General features: G+C 38.1%; 2 long non-coding RNA genes across 3 annotated transcripts in view; one reads left to right on the top strand and one right to left on the bottom strand.

Annotated features, from left to right (window-relative positions):
* Window positions 1-18,423, top strand: part of LOC147052157 (uncharacterized) — a 67,757-nt gene that overhangs the window by 30,105 nt on the left and 19,229 nt on the right. Inside the window, exons 4-5 of one of the 2 annotated variants that reach the window (XR_015066947.1) lie at window positions 17,137-17,175; window positions 17,285-17,393. The exons of the other annotated variant lie outside the window; for it this stretch is intronic. This is a non-coding gene — a long non-coding RNA (uncharacterized LOC147052157). The remainder of the gene's footprint in view (window positions 1-17,136; window positions 17,176-17,284; window positions 17,394-18,423) is intronic. 2 annotated transcript variants of the gene reach the window in all.
* Window positions 2,580-18,423, bottom strand: part of LOC147052156 (uncharacterized) — a 75,957-nt gene continuing 60,113 nt past the window's right edge. Inside the window, exons 5-6 of the long non-coding RNA XR_015066951.1 lie at window positions 3,045-3,118; window positions 2,580-2,727 (exon numbers count right to left, since the gene is read on the bottom strand). This is a non-coding gene — a long non-coding RNA (uncharacterized LOC147052156). The remainder of the gene's footprint in view (window positions 2,728-3,044; window positions 3,119-18,423) is intronic.

The raw sequence follows: 18,423 nt of genomic DNA, 5'->3' as shown, positions 1-18,423 counted from the left end.
AAATATGACATTGATTTTTTTTTTTATTTGTTACTATAACAGCTTGCACTTGTTGTGTCTCTGTAGGATTTACTTTGTGTATGTATGTGTTTATTTATCCTGAGAAACACTAATAAGGTCGGGTAAGACTATACCTCAGAGAGTGCCTTGTAGCTCACAAAGGAAGGTGTTAAGGTCATGGTTAGCTCTCATTTTACTGCTCACTAAATTCATCAAGTTATGGATCTTTTTTTATCCACTGGAACACAGGGATGCTGAAACAAAAATGGACATTACGCAAACGGTTCCCTCGAACTGCGAAGTAAACAATGTCTGAAGTTGAAAAGGTGAATATCTTGTACTTGTTTGACTTAAGGAAATGTATAAACATTTCAGGTGACTTTACTTGCTGACAAAGTACCTTTTTAGCGCTCTTACTTTTTTACATTGGGCAGTGGGGAATTGCATGCTTGTACATTTGTCAAAAGATGTTTCAGAAGCATCCACACAAAAACGAGACAAGCACTACAATGTACATTACTGCATTATTCAACCTACTTTTCCTTTCTCTTCATGTCATTCTCTCATTTTCCCTTTTTCTGCTATTCCACACGCATCCTCAATTCCCATGGTGGTAGCTAAGGTGCTTAGTGAGATGCTTCAAGGGAGACCAAGAGGAAAGAAGATGGCAAGACAAGAGAAAGAGAGCGGTAGGGTGAGGCAGCGATATGCAGTCTTGGCACCACAGTGCATTGTTTTCTCTCTTTGCCATGGTTCTTATTTTCACCGTCTTTGCCCCCACACCCACTTCCTAACATTTGTTCTCATTTCTTTCACTATCCAACAGTCTGACTTACTGTTAAGTGCTTTAGACACATCAAAATTCAACTCATTTATGTGTAACTAATGTTACGATGCAATATGCAGCCACAAAGTCTTTGATTGTAATTCCATTTAACATGACATAGAAAAATGGAAAAAGAAATTGGAAGAATGGAGGTCTTGTGGTGAGTGTGTGTGTGTGTGTGTGTGTGTGTGTGTGTGTGGGGGGGGGGGGGGGTATACTCTGTGTGCACCATTAAGCATTCTGCAAAATCCCTTGAAAGTGGAAGAGGCATCCAGCAAATTGACCTATCCTGAATGATTGTTATCTACAAATCATATAGCAGTTGATGAGTTGTTGAGCTTTGTAGGCAAGAAGCATTAGCTTATAGATCAACCAGAATTTGACAGGAAGCCAGTGTTTGGGAGGGAGTCGTGTGTGTGTGTGTGTGTGTGTGTGTGTGTGTGTGTGTGTGTGTGTGTGTGTGTGTGTGTGTGTGTGTGTGTGTGTGTGTGTGTGTGTGTTTGTTTGTGTGAGTGTGGTGTCTGTTTAATGTGTGTGCATGCTTGTGTGTGTGTGTTTGTGTTGCTGCTGCCAAAGTTTGGTCAGACTGCGAACCCTGGCAGCTGAGTTCTGCACATTGCAGTCTGTCAAGTGAACTGCCAGGAATCCTGAACAAGAGTCCATTGCAATTGTTCAGGTAGAAAGTAAGGAACGAGTGGGTGAGGCTCTCAGATATTGAGTCACAGTGAAGGCCTGCATTGGAAGAAAAAAATAAATGGAAGGCAGATCTGAGAGTAGATTTCATGGGGGATTCATAATAGATGGAGTCCAGAACCATATTATTATTATTATTAGGTAAAGTATGTTTTTGAGAGAGTTGCAAGGCATGATGTAATTAGAGCTACAAAAAAAAATAAGAAATGTAATAAAACATGGTTCAATGTGATGGATGACAAGGCACTAAGAAATGCATATGATGGGGAGATAACATAATCACAGCTTTAATCTATGAAGTATGTGGACAGATTTTTTTTTACCTTTTACTGAAAGGTTTTGTATTCATTAAAACTGCTGAGTTAAAAATTGGAGCGACGTGGGAAGTTGGGTTAATTTAACTTTGGGTTGTTTGGCTGAATGGTTGGTTTTAACCCAGGATTTTTAAAGGTGTCTTTTTACCAATGCCAATCGTCTTATAATGCACTCAATTAAAAACCTATCCTAGAGGCCAGCTTGTGTGGAATCTGTAATGTTAAGTTAAATCATTCTAAAGATCGTATTCAGAGAATTGAATTGCCCTGAACATCCTTTGTAAGACGTGAGCCTCTGATGCTCCTCTGGGTGAACTGCTGGAGCAGACATTTTACAAGTCAGACTCTCTGTGACAGGAACCCATATGTGAATACAAGGTGAAACTATTCCTCCCACATGGGGCACAGCAGCAATGACAGGTTAAGTAGTCACAGAGGATTCAATTATATGACGCTCTTACCCAGCGGATAGATGGCTGTCTTTGTATTGACCAGTCTTGAGGCAGAGGAATGAACTATTCATCATTCCCATACATGTGTGCATGCATACTATGTGTGTGGAGACAGACACAACCCTTTGAATATAACCCATTGGTTTCATACATTTAAATAAATAAATCATTAAACATCATGCTGTGACTATGTAAAAGATGTTAGATTTGTCATCATATATCAGAAATTGAAAAACAAAAATTCTTGTAGCTTTGACGAGTCAATCAATTTCTAGACTCATCTTTACTTTTTTTCTCACAAATTCGCTCTTTCTTGTATGTATCAGTAGTTGTGTTTCCAGGTCTTGCTAGTTGATGGTTCCCTCCCTCCACATGGCCTATGATCATTTATTGATGACAGGAGAAGAGAGGGAGGCCTTCCCAGCTGCTTGTGCTTGGCACCCTGGTACAAACACACACACACACATACAAAGTCAGTCACATTGTTTCCATCCCCTCAAAGGACAATGCATTGGCTAGCACTCATGTCCTGCAAACTTCCTCAGACGTGGAATGACACACATTGAGAATTGTTGTGAGGTGCAAAGCAGTACACATACAAATGCAGGAAGAAGAAAATCTAGTCTCGGACCATCAAAAATGCCAGTTTGACTCCCTGGTGTTTTGTTTTGCATTGTCACATATTTCTCTACCATCTCTGCTTGTCAGGTGGAATTCTGTGCTGCACTTTTGCACCCGTTCCCCCATCTGCCGCTTTACCTGCCTCCAGCACTATTTCACATCCTGCTGTGGTGCTACTGACTCCGTCAAACAGATAAAGACAGGAAAGACACCTGTGTGGAGGGAAAGAGGAAGTTAGAAAGGGAGTGTGTGAAATCCACAAAACAAAATAGATAAAAATTGAAAAACAGGACTGACTCATACTTGGCAACATAATTTGGTAGTGAAGGGCACACGTAGGTACACTTTTTCACTCCTGGGTCATCTCTTATACTCAAAACCTATTGATTATGGTATGCTGCAAAAACAGCAGGGACGGAGCAAAGGAAGGTGAGCAGTATCTCAGCACATGTCCCTGTGATATAAAGGCCGGTGTAAACACACATGTCCTTCCTGTAACGGTCATAAATAGCCTGAACCATGCATGTTGCCACTTTGAAGTTACACATGGGATACAGCTGTGATATACAGCTGGCTTCAGCTGGGCTACCCCAAGAGATGCGTGAAAACGCATGCATGGGCACACACGCACGTGCACACAAGCATGTGAATACATTCCCTCATATATCACACACACACACAGACACACACAACAATAACCTCTCCATTACCCCAGAGGTGCTGTTAGAGCTAACACACAAAGTTACACACCAGAAGGTTCATCCTACCTGTGCAGCCTGAAGGAAGGAATAAGAAATGTGGGTATGTGTGTGTGCACGTGTGTGTGTTTAAGACAAGATAATTGCACTTGACATCCATGCAAGTCTCTTTCACCGTGTCTGCAAATGCACCTGTAGGTGGCATCATGATCACATGTGAAGGAGTTATTGGGTGTTAGTCATAGAAAATTACAACAGAATTTGCTCTGTGATCATTCGTGTAAAATATGAGTCTGCTTAACACAAAACGCCAGAATTATTCTTTAAGAGTGAGATGTACATATGTTTTCCATCGCCAGATACGATAACAAATCGACAAGGCTCAATCATTTGAAAATGAGATGAAATATAATTATTAAAGACAATCAGCCTCAATAAAAGCCCTGTTCTGAAACCCGCATTACGCTTCAAGGTAATTACCATTTGTGTGTGTGTGCACGCACACACACGAGAATATTAGGGCCCGAAGACAGGTTGACAGCAGAGATATCTCTTTAGAGTTTAATCCCCTCATAGGTCACTATGAGTCATGGTGAGACACAATTGTTGGTGCACATAAAACAGGGGAATTTCATGTCACAAATCTGTCTTTATACGTCTGCATGCAAGCTGTGGTATGTACAAGATTTATACAGGCAGACAAGCCATATTTACTCCACTACATTATATGGACAAATCCCCTGAAATTAAGAATTTGTGTTTCTTGGATGTCTCGAGAGATCCCATATCATTCTGTTTTAAGACCATAGAAACCTAACCTATTAAATTGGTTTGTGTTGACTGTGCTAGTATGACGTTTTGTTCTGAACTACAAAGTTGATAGAATAATCATCATGTTGAACTTGGCCCGGAGGGATGCTTTTTAACGATTGTGTGCCTGAAAATTCCTTGCTGATGGTATAATTTTGATCTGTTCATTATCACTCCTACAACACAACAATATTAAGTAGAGCTTTAATCCTGCACAATTATAACTAAAACATAAGACCAAGCCCTCCCAAAAAAAAACATCAGAAATGCATTAATGTTGAGGCAGAGGAATATGAGCAAACAATGAAGCATTTCTTTATCAATGAACCAGCAGGGGAAGCTGTTTCACACAAGATGAACAAAGCCGTTGAGAGGCCTGACTGCAGTTTTAAGTCACTTGAAAACATGGGATCACTTGCATTACAGATAGCATCATGTGTTATAATCGTTTTTGTATTCCTAAGAGTTTATCTTCACCTCGGCTTTTGGGCTTTTTGTCATTAAAGACTATTTTATTTTGATTTGACGTGTAGATCCAGTTTTGTTTCCTAAGATTCAGTTCACACTCCAAATAGGGAGCTACCCTGACCCTCAAGCCCCCAATTTGAGTTCTAGAATGCAAAAGTGGCTGATACAAGAGGTGGTAGAATCCATGTGAAGGATTAAAAGAGAGTGGTGAGAGAATTTGCCCAGTTAATCAGAGTAGTTATCATAATACCAAAATGATTTATTCACACATTTGCAGATTTAAGTCTTAATACACAGTTTATTGGCTTCATCCCATCTGAGTATCCAGTCAGGTGTGATTTTAACCTTGTATTTCTAAATTTACAGACAAGGCATTACCTCTTCATGCAATGCCCCTAATTTAATGATACCATTAAAAATGCAAAGGACCAGCTGTTTAGGTATTTACATGCTCCACAAATGGTTGCTTTAAGGATATTGCGTGACATTATCCACACCTTAATCTTTCTTCTCACCACATGGACATCATGTGGTTCTGTCAATGACTGTTGGTGAGGGTGCCAGATCACACAATTATGTGTGGTTTTGGAGCGGGTTCACATTGCGGGAGTAAGAAAGGAATCGTTTATGGTGTTTTGGGAGCAGCCGGAATGCTACGGCTGCAATGTTCCGGATAAACATTAACATTGCAGTAATCTGTCTACAACATTAGTCACAAGACTGTGAAGCTACTGCTGTATTTGTGATGATGGTTTAGGTTTGCACATTGGGGGAAAAAAAATGCAATCACAAAAAGTGAAAACTTTTTCTCACTCCAATCTACATACAGCCCCATACAGTTTGCATAAAGAAAAAAACAATCAGTTCACACATGCTTGATTAAAAAGAGAGAGCTGATATATTTATTCAGACACCCAATATCAATGAGGTACAAGCAACCAATTTAAAATAATATGATTTCAGTGTAAGGGTAATTCCATTTCATATTCAAGTACACTTGAAAGTACATTTAGGTTTAAAGTACCATAGAAGCATCTCTCTGTGGTGAGAAAATCACACCAAAAAGCTGATTTGTAGTTTAGTCTATGCACAAAAACATTCTAAATTCTGTATGACATGCAGGCTAAACATACAGATACATGGTAAATTAACACTCATACAAATGCACACAGCTGAACTACCCAATATGTCTGACACTATCTGTACAAAACCAAGGTGCTTTATTCACAAGGATTGCAATTTAAATCAATCTGACTTGCTCCCGACGTGAGATTAAATTAGCATAACAAGAATGGGATCAAATGAGGTATTTAGAGTTTGAATCGTGAATTGCAGACTATGTTCGCCTTAGTATTTGTGGAAAGAAAAAGGTGTCATAGTAGTTTTTGTTTCTTATATTTGATATTCAACAGGATATAGAGTGTATAGGACTCCTAATATACTGTATAAACAATATATTAGAGGTCCTCAATTTCCTGTTGAATAATAAATATAGTCCTGAATAAAAGAAAATAATCTATGGAGGACATTTATCAGGACATCAAACAATGTTTTATACTCTCATCTACAGATAGAGAGCAGATGTCCAAAGGGATCACACATGCAGGGAATCTCAGTAAATAACTTTCTGATCACAGATTTCCGGTTCACAGGTTTCATTCTGTCTGGTACAGATGGTTTCATGCAGTTCTTGAACCTATTTCTTTCAGGGAGATATGACTAAAGCCATGACAACAAACCCACTAGTGTGATTATAGAGCAGAGGTTTTGGTTAGGAGCATTGCCTATCTATGTATCATCCTTTAAGTGAATTAGTCTTTCATGTTGCGCTATTATTGCTAAAAATAATGATGGCTTAACCAATCATGATAATGATGCATGTGAACCTCGCATCATCCTTACTCGTGAACAACTGAGCCTTTGGGGGATGCTGCTTTTACATTCAGAATCAAAACATGCACCTGTTTCCAATGAACCTGTTCACCTGTAGAATGTTCCAAACGGGTTCCTCGACATTCTCAGTCTTTTGTTGCCCCTGTCCCAGGGTGTTTGGAATGTTTTGCAGGGATCAAATGCAAAATTAGAGACTGTCAGAAAACTTGTTCTTCAGTTTGACCATAAAATATCATGTCTTAATTAAATACGTAAAGGTTCAAAAGGATTTGCAAACCATTGTAATGTATTTTAATTACTTTTTACACTATGTCCCGATTTAATTAGAATTGGGCTATTTTTTTTATGTATATCGTCTGATTTGATGGCTACTCAAAGAAATTGTGTACTGTGTCAACATAAGTAGTAGTTAAAATGCAATAAACACATATTCAGTCACATGTTCGGCTATCCAGAGGTTCCAATATGAGAGAATTGTTCAATGTTGATAACTTGCATAATGACTGCTTCAATATCAAACGGTTAATGCCATATTTCTGCATGACATTTTGCTTGCTAAATATTCACCATCCCGGATTTGGAGAGCTTAACCTTCTATATGAATATGAGGTTATTGAAAAATGCATTGCAACCTCCAGTCAGAAACCAGATATTAACTAATAAAAAAAATAAAAAAACTCAAGTCAAAACAGAAACTTTAGTTTTAATCAAAAAAGCCCTCATTACATATTCCCCTCCATAGCTGATGGTGATGTTTCTCCAAATGCAATTAAACTCGCGCCTGTGAGGATAAAAAAATAAGCTTGTTAATATGTCCTGAGTGTAATGAAAAAAAATAAAGACAAAGAATAAAGTACACACAAGCACTGCCTCCCATTTATTGCTTCAGAAGTAATATTCCATCTAATAAGCCGTAGACGTGAAAACATATGGCAGCCTATCATTACAATAAACCCACCTGGCAATTGAAGGTTAGATTGAAGCTGAAGAAAACTTAGTAGCAAGAATAAGAAAGAAGAAACTTAGTCTTACTGCACCTCATAATTTAAAGATAAAGTTGTCAGTTATTCTCAAAGGAACAGTTATGCTTTTGTAATAGGACGATGGTGGTGAAAGAAAAAGATTACGCACTGTAAATCAGAGAAAAGAAGTGAAGTTAGCAGTCTTATCAGAAAACACTGTGGAGACTTCTGAGTACATTTGTCCAGCATTACAGTTTTCAGTGCTATGACACTTGGAGATGATCACTTGTATCCACGTAGATGGCTGAGCAGAAGTATTGGTTCTCCTTATAGAGCTCGTAATAGTTTTATTTCGGTTTAAATTATATTTTGACTCATAACTGTATGAAGTGCATGTTGACAAACTGCACAGAGACAAGGAATGCTCAGTAATTTAAAAAAAGACAGCGAGTGATTAAGGTTTTAGGTTTTACAAACAATTGACAAATTATTTTCCCACTTCAAAAAATAAACTACTTTCTATCACCAAAGTGCTGTAATTCCCTAGCTACCATGAATAAGAACCATGTAATATTTGTGACTATTTCAGCTTATACGTATTTGATATAATGCATTAGAGCATTTAAATCATCCGAGTTTGAGTTAGCACATTAAGAGCAAGCCAATTACTCAGCCTGTGCATTCATAACCTCTGTAACTGGAATGGTTTTATTTAAAGCACTCACAAAGTTTATTCAAGTTGACGTTTAAATGGAGGATAAAAAGATATATACTCTATGAAGGAATTGAAGCATCACCATGGTCAGACTACAGAAAACCCGGATGAATAAATAAACAAAAATTCTAATTAAAAACACTCCAGCACTGCATACAGCTCATCATTGTTTATGAGGGTGCATTTAGTCAAACATCAGCACACACACACGCACACACACACACACACACACACACACACACACACACACACACACACACACACACACACACACACACACACACACGTTGACACCAACACACTGGTGATACTCCTTTGCATTTGAGCAGAAATGCAAAAATTGAAACAGGGAAGCAATATCTTCAGGAGTCCTTACTGTGAGTAACTCTGAGGTCTGCTACAGAGAGAGGGAATCATAATGACCATTGTAGTAATTGCATGTGTGTTTGCATATGGAATAGCAAGAAAATGTGTGTGTATGTGTGCTCCATGCATCACCTCTAGGCTCAACTGATGAGCTCATTACTTTTGCTCTCAGAACCCCCTGCTGTCTCTGGAGCCGCAACACACACCGGAGCTCCCCATGTGTGCCTGCCGTTGTGTGTCAACGTGTGTTGTGTGCGCATACTTGTGTGTGCGTTTGTGTGGGTCAACATGGCCTTTACTTTGGAGTTGTGCCTCTGAACTATTTATTGTAAAAGCAAAAGGCCTCGACAGAGATGTGAGAGAAAAATGAGTGAGCGAAATGTGATGTCAGAAAAGATAGGTGCGGGGAGATGAGTAAGCCGTATGCACATGTGAGAATAGTCCAAATAAATCCTGTTTCATGACAGCACCCGAATTGACTCATTACAAATAAAAAGCTTTTACACTATTACTTTGATTAAATTAATACCTCATAAAAAATGGTAGACGAGTACTTTATTAAGCATTCTGCGCATATTACAAGTGGCTGAGCGAGAAGCATATTCAAATATTTGATGGGATTAGACATGTATTCTAACAACCATGTGGTGAAAATGTACAGAATTTGTTTTTTGGGGGATTATGAAAGTAGAGCTGTGTACATGTCTTTCTCTAGCCAACAGCTGGAACTACAAGCCCCATTTACAAGATTCTGATCAGTGGTGTTGCAGCAGAGTTTATGTGCTGAAAAGTAGAGGAAAATAAAGTAAGATACCATCTGAACTAAAAACAAACCTACTGAAATGACCACAAAGCAAGGCTATTATCGGGCTGCTTAATGCTCTGAAAACACGCCAAGAGTAATAACGTATTGTGATTTCTGAAATTATAGTACGTACGCTTTTAGCATGTGTGACTCTGCCTTCTTATTCAGGGTTCATCAAAAGGAAAAACGGAAAACGAGGGGGGAAATATTGGATGTAGAAATGATTGCGTCATACTAGGGTTAGGGTTTCAAAGTAGGGATTAAAGCTAGGGTTAGAGTTTAAAACTCAGGTTAGGGTTTCATACTAGGGTTAGGGTTTCAAAGTAGGGTTTAAAGCTAGGGTTATCTGGTTATATGGATGGATGATATATGTCATGTCATATACTATCTACACATCTATATACCTATATCTACATACATACAGTATCTATACATCTGTATAAACATTTTATTTCTGGCATACACTATGACAAGCAGTGATAAAAACGGTGTATTCATTGAAGAACCTGTATATGTTACGAAATCAAAATATGTCATTTAAAAATCTAAAATAGACTAATATATGAGTCGAGGAAAATCAACTGGATATAAAAGAGGAGAGGAGAGATAGAGGAAAAACAAATATTAAACAAAATAGGCTGAGGCAGCAGAGACATAAAAATGAAATGTGAAATCGTAATGGAGGCTTGATTGGGGGGAGATAACATGACACAATGAGACTGAGAGGAAGAAAATATATATGACATTCCCTGACAAGGGATACACACACATACATGCCCTCATAAGCAATTTAACTATATATATATAACGCACACTCTTCACTTATTCCACACCATATGCTTGTCCTATTTGCTTATGCTCTCACATGCAAGCGGTGCAGTGGCTATAATTTAACAATAATTTGTTCCTGCTGTTTCATATGTCTGCATCCTATTGCTACCCATATGGCCATGCAGTGTGGCATTCAGTTTCCATATAGTACTGTGTCAATTTCCAACATCTCTATCAGATAATATTCAGGACAATCTCACATGATATTCGACTGACGCTCTGTTTTTCTCATAGCATTGTGCTTTTCTGATTACCATCACAGGCAATATGGAGCACTGCAATTGTCTTGCAAATTTTGCATGTATAAAACTGCATTATGCTTTTATTGGTGAATGACAACATTTCTACCACAAGGACAACAAGAGGCATGAATATGAAGGTACTGTTGTCCAGTGTTTAGTATTAAGAATAGTATAAATCATTTTGGTTTCCATTGCAACCTTCTTCTGAGCTGCATGTTTGACTTTGAAGAGTAAGAGATTATCTTAAAAGTAAATACTGGTCCAATGTATGCTCATGGTTTGGTTAATTACTCATTATTAACAATGTCAGGTTTTTGCAGGAATTTGATGCATTCACAATAGAACCCGACCAAAAATTAACTTCTTAGCTATCCCACAAGAGATAATAAATGAGTCAAAATCTCAACATGGCAATGACATTCTCAATTTACTATGAAACCTTTTAGCAAAAATGATGGCTGATTATGTGATCAGTCTGACGTGAATGATTTCCATATAAGACTCAGAGCCAATGTAACATTCTGTGGAAGGAACTGGTCTGCAACAACACAGAGGTAGTGATGAAAATTGCCTTCAGGCTGCGCTGTAGGAGTGAACAACAGAGGAAGCCTCAATTTTACAAAAACATCAGCGGGCACACACACACACCCACAAAACCCCTTCCATGTACAGTACTCAAAAATACTCATTGATTTTCTACACATGAATACAGCGCCATAGGTGGTCGGGCAGAAGTGTTTTATTGTGCATGAATGAGGCTCAAATATCACTATATTGCATCAGCCTGCTAAATGTCTTTTGCCTTTATGAAGCCACACAAAACAATAGTTCACAGTTGGAATGAAAAACCTTGCATGTTTATTTAAAGACCCTATAAACTGACGAAACGATTGTAAAATCAAGACACCACAGATAAGTTTTTTAATAATAATTCTGCCAAATTGAAATTAGGCAAGATAAAATGTGGTTCCAAAATTATGAAAAAAATAGGCTCCTCTCTAAGTGCGGGAACGACCGCTGAACTAGATGAAAACACCAAACAAGCGGTTACAGCTTACCTGTTTTTATGGATTTGGTATTGTGATATTCGCAAGCTGAGCCCTTTGGTACAGTGAGTTTAAGTCGTTCCGTGACGTTCACACCTCAATAGTCATTGCTCTCCACTGAAATTAATGGAAATGTCATTATTTTGTTCCATTATATTGCACTAAACACACTTTATCGACAACATACATTGTCCAAAACACTTTTCAAAGCCTCGTAATCACACTTTTGAAAACAGAGTGTGGCATCTTGATGGAGCCGTGTCAATCCACCAACCTCCAGAAACACTTTCCTTTTCCAGTTTAAAATAGCTTTCTTTAGCCATCTTCACAATACCCTGGCCAACCTAAACTGGTCGCCGCTCACAGGGCACATGCAGAGATGTAAAGCCATTCACTGTCACATTCATACTGTCACTAAAACGCTATCTTAACCTAAGTCAGGCAACTGCTAACACTACTTTACACCAGTATTTTCCAACCTTTAGTAAAACCTTTTTTGATCCCAATATGTGACATTGGATAATTTCCTGAGACACACCTGATGACCTCTCACGGCACATTAAAGTGGCACTGGTTGGGAATAACTGATATACAGGGATTTTGCCATACTGTGTATCTATAAGCACAATCGGTTGAAAATGGTTTATGGACCATTTAAACGTCCCAATAATTGCAAACTTGAAAAAAGTTTTCTTTTACCGTATTCAATAAAGTGTGAACTTTGCTACTTTGGGTTTATTTTGAGGCACACGCACAAATGATGCACTCGTCAGGCCTGTTTTGTCCGCCAACAATTATTGTCTTTCATCAAGGGAAAGCGAATGTTTGGAGGAGATTGTGACAGTTTCTTGAAAACAGACTGAATTATGCTCGACCCAGGTACAAGTATTTTTAGCTATTGAAAAGGTGTCTTCAAACAATATCTGTGATAGTTTGGATTCCTTTTATCCCCACTCAGACTGTTATTTCTATCTAAATACATCATACAGAGCACTGTCGTTCTACTTTTGCTATCATGTTATAGTCTGACCTAGTTGTTATTTGCTGTGTTTTAGTGTTTCTGTATCAGGTGCAGTTGAGTGTCAGTTATAGCTCTAGTGTCAGTGGTTGAGGTCAAGCGTTACCTCTCTTTAAGTCTAAACTCATTTATTGCACATTTCCTCAGTTTGTTTAACGGCTGGCACACTCAAGCACACCTGATGGAAAACAAAGTAGCACTGCATACATTTAAGGATGAAAATATTTTATGTACACCGGAAACTTGGTTCACAAATGAATTAATTTGTTTTACACATTAAATTTACAAAAAAGTTTTATCTTGGGTCATGCACTGATTATGTGCTATTAAGTGTTCTTGGCCAAAGCACTGAACCTGAATTGCTCAGTGGGCCTGAGTAATTTGATTACTACTATACATCTAAAATCATTTTGTTGTATTGTTTTGTTAGAATTCAACAGCGATTAAAATACTCTATTAGGATTGTTCAGCTGTTTGGATTTGGACTTGTTTTATTGCCTCATTCTGTTGACAACACCCCCCATCAAGCCCCACCACCAGCAGCAGCAGCAGTTCATTCTTTGTGTCAGGACTGTATCTGCCTGGCTCTGTATGAAGAGACAGGCAGAGGCAGGGAGAAGTTGTTGTGTTTGCAGTCTGACACTCTTCAGCTCATAAATTCCTGTCAACAGTGTGTATGTCTCCCCCCTCCCTACTCCTCTACGTCAGTACGTCCATTCCTTTAAGGAGTGGAAGAACCCAATGACCCCACTGTCTCACACAGGCGAAGGTTTCGGTCTGTGACACAGAAACCAAAAAACATGTGGGCGGTATCTACCAACATCTAGATTTTCACCTCGCTCAGTCTATAGCCCTGTTGTCCTCCTTTTCTGTCTTTTGCTTCCTCGGGCAGTGTTTGCAGATGACAGTCGTCATTGTCAAAAACGTTCTGCGGTTGGAGGTAAACACCTGGGTAATGACGCTATCCTGCACCTAAAAACCTAAAGTCTCACATCCAAAATAAAGGCATACGGTTATGGATTAGCAAAACTCATAATTCGTCAGAAATTGATATAGATACTTGTGTACAAAAAGCAGTACCTCTGCTATAATAGCGGTGAGACTACATGGTGTCAGGCAAGACCCAGAAATCCAGTATGTGACGGTAGGAGATTGTATGAACAACAATGCAAAACTTATGCTCATCTCTTTCATAATTGAAATGACAAAATTATTCCAAGGCAAGTTAGGTCTTTCTAAAACAGAAATAAACAGAATACTGTCAGGTTTCTTTGCTCTGTATTTACTAAGATCCATGTACTACCTTGCATTTTTTTTTGTACGACAGCATAATTGTCTACCTCAAAACATTGTTTTTGGGATGCCACAAGAATGTTCCATGTCAAGAACAATGTGACTCATTCAAGCTTGAATCTTATTTTTAATTCAGAAGGGATTCGGAATGGCTTACACCTGTCATTGTACAAATGAATGACAATGAAAAATGTGAGCAATTTCCATTTTAATTTCCAATAAAAAGCAAGGCTTTCTCAATATTTATGGGCTCTATTAAGGCGAACAGGAGAGACGAATTTAAGCGTGAAAGCATATTCCTTATCACAATTAAAAAAAGTGCTTTGACATTCCTGCAAACCTTTGAAGCAAGATTAATACAAATTTTGGACTCAAACAGCTGAAAATGAATTGGCTATTGCGTCCCATTCATTCTTTCACCCCCCCCCCCCTGTATTTTTTATCCTGGCAGATTTTCCATTTGGAGCCCAAGTTTTTTTCCTTTCATAGAAAAATTACTTTTAGATTGAAAAAGGTGTGCATGTGTAGAGTTTAAACTAGAGGTATGATTGAGAGAGCCAAGAAAGAACAGTAAATTGCCATAAAGTGTCTCTTCTTAAAGCATTTAAAGTATTAAGTGAAAATCAGTCACCTATACCAAGCCCATCTGCATTTAGACCAAAATGTCTTCATAGTCAGCATTTGAAACCAATGCACAACTCAAAATTTCATCAATCCATCATTGACTGCAGACATGTGATTTTAAAGCCCATCATCATAAAAAAAAAAACCATACAATTCAGCTAGTACAAAGAAACACATAGATGTCAGGGATTTCTAATTAGAGTGAAAAACAGTGAGATACGTCCACCTCAAGTACAATAAGAATGGAAGGCCAAGGTGACGAGGTTAAGAAAAATTCTCTCAACCTCACCTTAAAGCACAAAGCATTAAGACAGAGAAAAAAGAATAATACAAAGGCTCAAGAGGCTGCTTAAGATTTGCATGCAGTAAATTATTCATGTAATCAGCTGCAGAAGGAAAGACGAGAGATAACGGTAGGGAATGGATAAGAGAAACAAGTCATAAATACAAAGAACAAGAAGTTGGAGCATATGTATCAACACAGACCGAGACTGAAGCTATACATGGATAACAATGGTCCTGTCTTGACCATTTGCCCTTCATGACTGCCACTTGCTGTAACTTTTACACAATGATTCCTATTAATGTCCATGAATAAAAACACATAAAGCGGCTGGAGCAGTTTTCTTTACAGTGTTGAGTGTTGAATGGTAAACTCTTCAAATTACCCATAAAGCACATTTGTTCAAGAACACTGGTGAACTTCCATTTTGTTTGAGACTAGTAGACTCCTGTCAATTATCTGTTGTGAAATTTGGCTTTTGATGGACATACAGTTGCATATCGACCTCGTCTCGATGTAGTTTGAGATGAAGATATTACACAAGCTCAAGGAGCTTAAAGACAAGTTGCTGAACACCAAAACACATGGGTTACACATGGTAATTCAGCCAAGTGGGAAACTATATTTGTGTCTGTGTTGTCTATGCATGGCCTCAAACTGCATCAGGTACCCAAGCAATAAATACATGAGTGTTGTTCACACTTCACAGTAACGCTGGCAATAAAAAAAAAAAAAAACAACAACTCCGGTGAAGAGTTCATCTTGTGTCTTACTGTGGCCAGTGGGGGGGAGGGGGATAGGATGATGGATAAGAACGAAAACAAGACTGGAGGAAATGCAGAAAACAACTAGCAGATGGAAGTTCTCAAGAAAGGCCAGTGAGGAAAGGGCAAACCTGTCAACTCCTATGTGCAGGAAAAACAATGCGCAAACAGTTGTATCTTTCCCATCATGTTTTTTGCAGCAATTCCCAAAACTCATCATGACTTCCTCTTGTTTTTCTTAATTGATATGTGTTCTGATTCAGTATTAAAGAGTGCATGACCAAAACACCATGGAAAAAAGCAGCAATATGAGGGTAAAATCGACATTAGGACTGACTGACTGACTGACAGTTCCCACTGAGCCATTAGTGCAAATTAATTGGGTGGCTGTCACTTCATTCAACTCTAATTACTTGAGAAATTATTTAAATGCATGCTAATTGACATATGACAGCACTCTTGTGCCTGTACAGACCGAACAAATCTCTTCCACTTTTGTGGGTTTACAATGAACTAAATGGTCAACGATAACAGTTTGCAATTCAGTGACACAAAGCAGCAACATGGGGGATAAGGTGAAGGGCAGTGGAGACAAAACAAGAAATAATGACATGAGTGGTGGGTTGAATGTTTGATTTATTTATTTATTTATTTTACACATTAATACAATGCCGCATTCATGAGCTATGAACTCAATTACTTTAAACGTTGATACTTCTTAAATCTCCAGATATAGTGAAAATTTGATCATTTGATTATAAGTAATGAAACATTTTATAGTGTGGCAAAATATACACTTCGACTTTTAACTCTAATAAATTCTTATTATATGAGAGTCACTTGTGTTATCTGGTATTTATAATGGAACGCTGCGGTTGAGATCAGGAGCTGTCAGCTGACAAAATAAACTGTTAGACTAGATTCATTAAAAGTGACAAAATGAAGTGACAAAGTGAGCGCAGCCTGATGTTCATTAATTAAAGATTTCCTTGGATGATCCGTATCTGTGTAAGGAAGAACATTAGCTGTCAATTGTTAATTTGCATCTGATAGCATGTGCCTCTATATGAAAACAGGCGGGCACCAACCACTTAGATAAGTACATTTTATTTGTATCATACTGTCATTGACATACGTTGAGTTTCATGTCTGGTGTAGCACTGATATCAGAGGCACATTTACAAATTTATGAGTGCCGTCTTTGCCAATTAATTTGGCACCCAGACCTGTAGTCATTTTCTTGATTTTTCTTTCTAAATATATTAAATTCTTTGTGTTTGATGATGGGTGCTGAAAACGTGCAAAGACTGACGACAATTTAGTACGGAAATGTATTCATTGTCAGTGATTTTCTTTTCTTTTTTATGTTCCCTTCTTCTACTCGAGGACCTCAATACTCTCCTGGACAACAGTGAGAACTGGAAAGTTCATACAACACACTAAATATTAAAGTAAGTCTTAGTAAGTAGCGTATAATGAAATGAAATAATTAAAGATTAAGCTAAAATACCATCTGGCAAACATTACAGTGCCTTACAGTTATGCATATGGTTTCTTCAGCATACAGGAAATGGCTTATTTCTCCTAAGCGGAGCTGCCTGAACCAAGGAAGTGGCTAACCACATGAAACTAACACAATCCCACATGTTTATCGCTGACATTTGCACAGGTGAGAGATGAACACAGCACAGCCTTGTTTAGTTCCTTCTACTGAGCAATAAAACATGTTGGGATAAGTGATGAACTCATGTCATTTATAGATGTGAGAGTCACGTGCTCAAAATTTAATTCAGACATGAAAAGCAAATAGCCTACTCTTACATAGTTTGGGGTTGTTTTAGTAGGTGGGGCATCCTGTGTAGCAGAGTCCCCATTAAACCCACTTGAGTGTGTTCATTACATCAAAATGCTGTTGATACATTTGTATATTGAATGGCTGGATGGTCGAGTCATATCTAAATTTATAACTTGACAGGCTTGCTTTTTGAGGACTTACTAGATTTGTTTGTGTGCATATCTTCAACTGTGTCTTCCTGTTTGATGAAAGTAGAAGAAGTGGAATGGAAATTTCAAAAAGCTTTCTCCCAAAATGTTTTCTGAGGCAATAGTTCTCATTTTTTCAATGTTCAATAGCTTGATGAGGTTATTTGGTCTTTTTTAAACATTTGCAGCACTCATGGCCTTGTAGCAACAACAAAGAGTGGCAATTAATGCTTTTCAACATCTGAACTAATGACATTTCTTTTATAGTGATAGTCATAAAATTACTTTACTAAGGATTCCATAATTAACCTGGGTTTACAGTAAATCAACTTTTCACAGAATACAAAAATCTAAATATCCTTTCCTTGTGGCCAAAAGCCTTTTAAAAAGTCAATCAAGAGGCTTTGAATGTTGTCAAAGCTGTGTAACTTTCTTTTTTGGGAGGCAGCGTTGTAGCGTCTGCTTGAATCTACTCTTTGTCCTTATTCTGACTCTTTTCATTCATCTATCGAGTTAATATTCACCTCTGCCCCAATATGCCCACCCGTTTTGCATTAACATTTGTATCATTTCAAATCTGGCCCCTTGAATGGCTGGTTGCACCATTTTGACCCATTTTTGGTTGCACCTTGGTTGTATTTTAGGTCGCACGAAGTTTGTCACAGTCAAAAACCACAGACCACTATTTGACCACAACAAAGAGAGTAGACTTTGTC

This window comes from Syngnathus leptorhynchus, chromosome 8, assembly GCF_054491065.1.
Source record: "Syngnathus leptorhynchus isolate UIUO chromosome 8, UIUO_Slep, whole genome shotgun sequence".
Lineage (NCBI taxonomy): Eukaryota > Metazoa > Chordata > Actinopteri > Syngnathiformes > Syngnathidae > Syngnathus > Syngnathus leptorhynchus.
Note: the sequence above shows the minus strand (reverse complement) of the source record. Positions and strands in the feature narration are given on the sequence as shown.